The 8,245-nt window shown below is 48.1% G+C and overlaps 1 protein-coding gene across 1 annotated transcript in view; it reads left to right on the top strand.

Annotated features, from left to right (window-relative positions):
• The first annotated feature begins 946 nt into the window (after positions 1 to 946).
• LOC143768065 (uncharacterized) overlaps positions 947 to 8,245 on the top strand; it is a 75,618-nt gene continuing 68,319 nt past the window's right edge. The window contains exon 1 of the mRNA XM_077256739.1: positions 947 to 1,060. The gene's annotated coding sequence lies outside the window, so the exon portion shown is untranslated. The remainder of the gene's footprint in view (positions 1,061 to 8,245) is intronic.

Below are 8,245 nucleotides of genomic sequence, written 5' to 3'. Positions count from 1 at the left end.
AAAAATCCCCAAACTGGTTAATCATAGATATAGAGTTTATCATTGACTCCTCTGTGTCCCCAAGAAATCCCAACAGGTCATCTCCATCCATTGCCTCCCTTCCTTCCACAGAGCGATGCACAAAACCCTTTATCTCCACACTAGTCCGGAGTTTAATTATTATTATTATTTCTATAGCACCATTAATTCCATGGTGCTGTACATGAGAAGGGGTGACATCAAAATACAAATATCACTTACAGTAAACAAACTAACAATGACAGACTGGTACAGAGGGGCGAGGACCCTGCCCTAGCGGGCTTACATTCTACAGCCAGGGGTTGTATCACCAATGCGAACAGCCCAGGGGGGACAGGGGGCAGCCCGGCCTAGTTCCCCTACACAGCGCAAATGTCTCTGACCTACAACCATTTATTGTAATTCTGGCACATGGATTGCAGTATAAAAGCTTCACCCAGGACAGGAATACGGGACCGAAACCCAAGACCCTCAACCGACCACAAGTACTGCCACTCGAGGTTATCAAAAGGTTTCACCTCATCGAGCGAGAGATCTGCCCTCCCCCTACATTCTGCGACTGTGCCTGTAGATTAATAGAGACGTCTCAAATTTACACCTCGTACACACACGGCTCTGCTCCGTACACCTCGTACACACACGGCTCTGCTACATCCACACTGTAAACCCCTCCTGACCCCACACAGAAACTTCCCCTCATCCAGCACCATGACAACCAGCACAGCAGAGTCCTGCATACACTGAGGCCCCTGATCATGTGACCCCCTGACTCCTCCCCTCCTGTGACCTCATCACAGGTCCTGTGTGGCTCTGCGGGTGGAGGTCGGTGCTGGAGGCTCCATTATTCTCTATGTGGAGTGCGGCTCTGCGGGTGGAGGTCGGTGCTGGAGGCTCCATTATTCTCTATGTGGAGTGAGGCTCTTCGGGTGGAGGTCGGTGCTGGAGGCCCCATTATTCTCTATGTGGAGTGCGGCTCTGCGGGTGGAGGTCGGTGCTGGAGGCTCCATTATTCTCTATGTGGAGTGCGGCTCTGCGGGTGGAGGTCGGTGCTGGAGGCTCCATTATTCTCTATGTGGAGTGCGGCTCTGCGGGTGGAGGTCGGTGCTGGAGGCTCCATTATTCTCTATGTGGAGTGCGGCTCTGCGGGTGGAGGTCGGTGCTGGAGGCTCCATTATTCTCTATGTGGAGTGCGGCTCTGCGGGTGGAGGTCGGTGCTGGAGGCTCCGTTATTCTCTATGTGGAGGGCGGCTCTGCGGGTGGAGGTCGGTGCTGGAGGCTCCGTTATTCTCTATGTGGAGGGCGGCTCTGCGGGTGGAGGTCGGTGCTGGAGGCTCCATTATTCTCTATGTGGAGGGCGGCTCTGTGGGTGGAGGTCGGTGGTGGAGGGCGGCTCTGCGGGTGGAGGCTGGTGCTGGAGATACAGGGTCAGTGGTTGCCCTCGTCCGCTGTCTCGGTTGTCTTTAGTAAGACTGTATGGACCAGGGCTCACACCACTGCATGCCCGCCCTTTATCCCCGTGGGCAGGAAACTACTCAGACAACACAGGGTGAGGGTAACACAGTGTGGCAATGCTTTTGAGTTTCCCGCCAGGGCCGTGGGGTTCTTGGTACCGTTTCCGGTGCTTAAATGGGATGTCACGGTGGCTGCGACACTGTTCGTGGCCCTGAGCGCCCAATTAAAGGGAAAGGTCTTTTTTAGGGGAATTGTAAGTAAAGTCTATTGTTCTAATAGAAGATAGAGGGCACCATCAACAATAATATTCTATGTGCTCAACCCGCAGCATGTTATACATAGACAATGTAATAAAAAAAAAAGAAACATGCATAAACGCGGGGATCAACAAACAAGATAACAAATTTTATTAAATGTGTTTTAACCACACAACTTGAATTTAAAAACATTTAAAACCGCAAAAAGCACAAAAATTACACCCAAGAAAACAATAAGGGAAGACATAGGATAATAAACAAGGGGGAACAGTCCCTAATACACTCTCCTCTGAAGTCATATAGTATCCAATAGAAAATGGTTAGCTCTGATTTGTACCATAAATAACCCCAATATTGTGGATTGGTACCCAATATAGGCAAAAAGGTGCAAAGTGCAATCTGAGTAATAGCCTGATAACCAGGAGAAATAAACATACATATATGTAGCCTAAATGCACAGATAACAATTTAGTACCATACCCACACCCATATAAACAATTCAATGGCACATTAGCACGTTGTGCCAAAAAGATGAACCAAACCAGTGTGTGCAGAGCAAAAAATAATAAGCTCCTAATGGACATGCTCACACTCTGTATGTAGCTGAGGAGTTCGAGATGGAAAACAGGAACCGGCCCGCATGTAGCCCACCCAACGCGTATCGTCACCTAATTGACTTCATCAGGCGTGAAGACACCCCTGATGAAGACACCATTGGGTACCAATCCACAACATTGGGGTTATTTATGGTTGATCCCTGCGTTTATGCATGTTTCTTTCTTCTTTTTTTTGTTATAAAGTCTATTGTTCGTGAAGCCACCTGTGGTATTCGGTCAGTAAGGACAGACGCTGCTTAAAGGGGTCCTCTGGGGTGATGGTATTGGAGCTAGATGGTATAACTTCCCACAGGTGAAGTAGGTCCCCAGGGCTCCCGTGTGTGTAGATGCAGATGGTGAATGATGCAGTGAAGAACGAGGACACAGGTTTGCAGTCTCTTTACTGAAACTTCAGGCAACCGCAGTCCAGGGCACCAGATCACAGGTACAGGCAGGGTTCGGCCGGCTTGGAAGAGAGTTCAGAGTCCCTTTCATCAGGTGGAGATGAAAGCCTTCCTCAAAGCGCGGTGGTGTTTTAGCCCCTTCCTGTCTATGGCTTTTGATAAGGTTCTCGCAGTTCCTCTCTGTCCCCCATATAGGTTAGGACACAAACCCGTATGACAGGTGACTCGAGCCTTTTTATAGGGAGTCTATCATTACCCGGGCCCTATACGTCACTGTGCCTCCTGGGTGTAAAGTCAGACAGGTAACTTAAAGTTCAGCTGTCCTGCAATTTTCAGCTATGTCCCTTAGAGTCCGACATAGACTCGGTCTTCCGGCTACCGGAATCTGCGCTAGCCAGTGAGGTAGCCAAATCACTGCTCTGCTCCCCTGGTGTCACTCTCCTGTGCCTTTTCTCTCCTGCACACTTTCCACAAGTTGTTCTTTCCTTCTAAGTTTCCTCTCTCCAGGAGCTGTAGTACCTCTGACTACACATCCCCTTCAGACCTTCTGACACTCTATGTCCGTCTGCCTTCGTCTCTGTCCTCTGACAGAATCTTTCCTCCGCCACTGTCTGCTTCAGACTGCTGTCTGGCACACTCCCCCTCCAGCCAGAATATAAGGAAGTTCCCCTTAATCTGGGCTCAGAGCTCCCCCTTCTGGCCTGGAGTATGAACGTGTTGTGTTTATGTAATTCCCTGGTGAAAGATATCCTTCATCATTTCCAAGCGTGACATCACTCTCCCCGGGAGGAAAACAGTGGCACTGTGACGACCAGGGCCCTGGGGTGTCACACTTTATTGAACCAAAAAACAGGCAGATATCACATAAAACAGTCATGGCACAATACCCAAGATGTTGCACATTACAGAGTCTCACCCTTCCGCTGACTCGCCAGGATAATGGCAGCTGTGACTTCAGATCTTCCAGGGTCGCTACCCCACCTGTGGCACGCACACAGAGAGGAGGTAACGACAAGTGTAGGAAGAGGACAGTCCATGGAGTCCACACAAGGTGCAAGACCAGTTGTTCAAATGATCACAACCTGGCTTATCAACATCTCCATGGAAACAGACGACCGGCAGGTCCCAATCATGGCTTTCTCCAAACGTATCCATGGTTCAGCAATGGTCAAATGTGGCAACTCTGTATTTCTTCAGTTGGAGTGATGATGCCATGACTTCTGTAATGTAGACTCCCCGAACACAGGCAGATCCTCCTTTTTATAGGTCACAACTTCTCATTCAGTGATTCCTCCACAGTCTTGGGGGAAGGTGGAAGGAGGCCATCCTTCACTGTTGGAGTGTGAAAGCATGCATAGATTGTCCTTCATATTACAGAACACCAATGGGTCATCAACATATTAACAAACATTCAAACATTGTGCCTTTATTTCCCAATGATAGTAGAACAATGCTAGGACAGATACAATAGCTAATCGGCAGCCAGTGAATAATAATTAAGTGACAATAAAGGCCAACATTCTTTGTCACATGAACTCTAACTCATGTCCCTGGGCCTACTGAAATAATATGTCTGGATAATTCGGATTAAATGCGATGTTGCCATGATGGGCGTTGGGGACTTTAACCCCTTCAGCACTGAGACTATTTTGAGGTCTCTGTGTGGTATCACAGTCACCTAACAGCTGCCACTTTGCCTGGCTCTTCCCGATTGCCTTGGTGCGTTTGCATTCAAGGTAATAATTTGATTAATAACCCAGTAAGCTGAAAGGAAAAAAAAGCACTCAGAAAAATATTTTGTTTGTAAAAAACTAACCTAACCCCTGGTACACCAATTTATTAAAAACAAAAAATTTAAAAGCCATGCTGGTTCGAAGGAGTCCAAGGATTCCAACATAGTCCACAAATGGCAACCTGAAAAAACTAAAATAAAAAGGGAAATAAATGAATAGACAAGAGACAGTCCTTCATTCACCATCATGGTATAACATGGAGCCTTGTTCCAAGATCGAAGCATCATAGGTCACTATGGTTCTCACAGTACAACCATTCCCTCACACAGTATAATGTTCCACAGTACCACCATCCCACCCCCCAAACACTGTATATTTGTGATGCTAGTTACTACTCATGGACAAGCTGCAAGGCTGGGTAATCAAAAGGTCAGGAGCCAGGAGGGTACGTTATAGACGGGTGATTCAAAAATACTGTCAGGTCATGGTCCTGGAATCAAAATACCAGGGAGATAGCAGATAAACAAAGGGTGAAAACACATTGAATCAGAGCACGGTCCCAGGTCAGGCAGCAGTAGAACAGAGCAAAGTGAAACACGGCAAACATACACCAGTGAGGAAGAAGCTACAATTTGCACTAATCTGAGGCAGAGAGCTGCCTAAATACCCAGGTAATTATCTGAACCATCGTCAGTACATGAATACATCATCATTATTATTATTATTATTATTATACAGCACCATTGATTCCATGGTGCTGTACATGAAAAGGGGTTACATACAAATTACAGTAAACAAACTATCAATCACAGACTGACACAGAGGGGAAATGACCCTGCCCTTGCGGGCTTACATTCTGCAGGGTGGTAGGGAAGGAGACAGCAGGTTGTGGGTTTGCAGCAGCTCTTGTGTTGGTGAGGCGGTAGCTCCGGTAGTGGTGAGGAGGCAGCGGGGTCATTGCAGGCTGTAAGCTTTGCTGAAGAGGTCGGTTTTCAGGTTCTGTCTGAAGGATCTGAATGTGGTTGTGTAATGACACCAATGGTGTCACAGGCGCAATATAGGGGGTGCTATCGGGCCAAGGGAACAAGGGCACGGAGTAGGGGAACAAAGCACACAGCACAAGGACCTAAGACTAAGCAGTGAGCACAGGACCTGGAACTAAGCAGTCATGTGATAACAAGGCGGAGGAGACAACGCGCGTACAGCCAGGGAAGGCAGCTGGGACTACAGGGCACAGAATGTAAGTGTAGTCAAAGGAGAGCCGAAGGTCAAAATCCAGATGAGAGCATGGTACCTAGGGATAAGACAAAGAGACGAGCCAAGGGGTCAGATAACCAGGAAGGGCAGGGCAGTACAAACGCAGGATAAAGTGGCAAAAGTCAGGAGACAAACTGAGTCATACACAGTTAAAATGTAACGCCCTCCAGGCTGCTCGTCATCTCGTCCTCCATGTTCCTGCCTGCTTCACCATCTGGTTCTCGCTCTCTTCTGTGGGGGCAGAGTGTTATGATCCCAGTGGCTGAGGATCACAGGAAATACTAGCTAAGTTACTAGGCATAGAACAAGCTCTAGGGAGGTGGTAACTGGACTGACCGCAAACCTGATCCTATCCAAACACACTAAAGGTAGCCGGTGAACGTCCCTAAAATCCTGGACGTCTCGACGCAGCCTGAGAAACTGACTACCCCTAAAGAGAGAAAGCAAGACCTCACTTGCCTCAAGAGAAATAACCCCAAAGATATAGGAAGCCCCCAACAAATAATAACGGTGAGGTAAGGAGAAAAGACACACGTAGGAATAAAAACAGATTCAGCAAATGAGGCCCGCTAATACTAGATAGCAGAAGACAGATAGAGAACTGTGCGGTCAGTGGAAAACCCTACCAAAATATCCATGCTGAGAATTCAAGAACCCCCACACCAACTAACGGTGTGGGGGGAGAAACTCAGCCCCCTAGAGCTACCAGCAAGCAGGGAAATCACATATTAGCAAGCTGGACAAGAAACATATTGAACACTGATGATCAAAAAATGAACAAAACGGAAACTTAGCTTCTCTTGAAGAGACTCGTAGCAAGGTAGTCAGAAGGAATCAGAATAGCACTGAATACATTGACAGCAGGCATAGACTGAGAGTCCAAGTGAGCTTAAATAGAAAACCAGCCCACAGATAACGAGACAGCTGATGCCAGTCACAAACCTGCAGAAAGACAGCACTCACACAGTACCACTTGTTACCACAAGAGGGAGCCCAGAAATAGAGTTCACAACAGTACCCCCCTCTTGAGGAGGGGTCACCGAACCCTCATCAAGACCCCAAGGGCGATCAGGATGAGCCGCATGGAAGGCACGAACCAAATCAGCCGCATGAACATCAGAGGCGACAACCCAGGAATTATACTCCTGACCATAGCCCTTCCACTTAACTAAATACTGAAGCCTCCGTCTGGAAATACGAGAATCCAAGATCTTCTCCACCACGTACTCCAATTCGCCCTCAACCAGCACCGGAGCAGGAGGCTCAACAGAAGGAACCACAGGCGCCACATACCTCCGCAACAAAGACCTATGGAACACATTATGAATGGGAAACGATGCTGGGAGGTCCAAACGAAAAGACACCGGGTTAAGGATTTCCAAAATCTTATAAGGACCGATGAAGCGAGGCTTGAATTTAGGAGAGGAAACCTTCATAGGAACATACCGAGAAGACAGCCATACCAAATCCCCAACACGAAGTCGGGGACCAACACCGCGACGGCGGTTGGCAAAGCGCTGAGCCTTCTCCTGTGACAACTTCAAATTGTCCACCACATGGTTCCAAATCTGCTGCAACCTATCCACCACAGAATCCACCCCCGGACAGTCAGAAGACTCAACCTGACCCGAGGAAAAACGAGGATGAAAACCAGAATTGCAGAAAAAAGGCGAAACCAAAGTAGCAGAACTAGCCCGATTATTAAGGGCAAACTCGGCCAATGGCAAAAAAGTCACCCAATCATCCTGATCAGCAGAAACAAAACATCTTAAATAAGTTTCCAACGTCTGATTAGTTCGCTCAGTTTGGCCATTCGTCTGAGGGTGGAAGGCCGACGAAAAAGACAAATCAATGCCCATCTTAGCACAAAAAATCCGCCAAAATCTGGACACAAACTGGGATCCTCTGTCAGACACAATATTTTCAGGGATGCCGTGCAAGCGAACCACATTCTGAAAAAATAAAGGAACCAAATCGGAGGAGGAAGGCAACTTAGGCAAGGGCACCAAATGGACCATTTTGGAAAAACGATCACACCCAGATGACAGACATTCTCTGAGATACTGGAAGATCTGAAATAAAATCCATGGAAATGTGCGTCCAAGGCCTCTTCGGCAAAGGCAAAAGCAAACCGCTGGCACGAGAACAGCAAGGCTTAGCCCGAGCACAAATCCCACAGGACTGCACAAAGGAACGCACATCCCGCGAAAAGGAAGGCCACCAGAAGGACCTAGCCACCAAATCTCTGGTACCAAAAATCCCAGGATGACCTGCCAACACCGAAGAATGAACCTCGGAAATAACTCTGCTGGTCCATCTATCTGGGACAAACAGTCTCTCTGGTGGGCAACGGTCGGGTCTATCAGCCTGAAATTTCTGCAGCACTCGTCGCAAATCTGGGGAAATGGCAGACAAAATCACTCCCTCTCTGAGGATACCAGCCGGCTCCGAAACTCCCGGAGAGTCAGGCACAAAACTCCTAGAAAGGGCATCAGCCTTCACGTTCTTCGAACCAGGCAGGTACGAGA

The sequence above is a fragment of the Ranitomeya variabilis genome, chromosome 4 (genome assembly GCF_051348905.1).
Source record: "Ranitomeya variabilis isolate aRanVar5 chromosome 4, aRanVar5.hap1, whole genome shotgun sequence".
NCBI classification, from domain to species: domain Eukaryota; kingdom Metazoa; phylum Chordata; class Amphibia; order Anura; family Dendrobatidae; genus Ranitomeya; species Ranitomeya variabilis.
The sequence above is the reverse complement of the archived record's forward strand: the minus strand, read 5'-3'. Positions and strand labels throughout refer to the sequence as shown.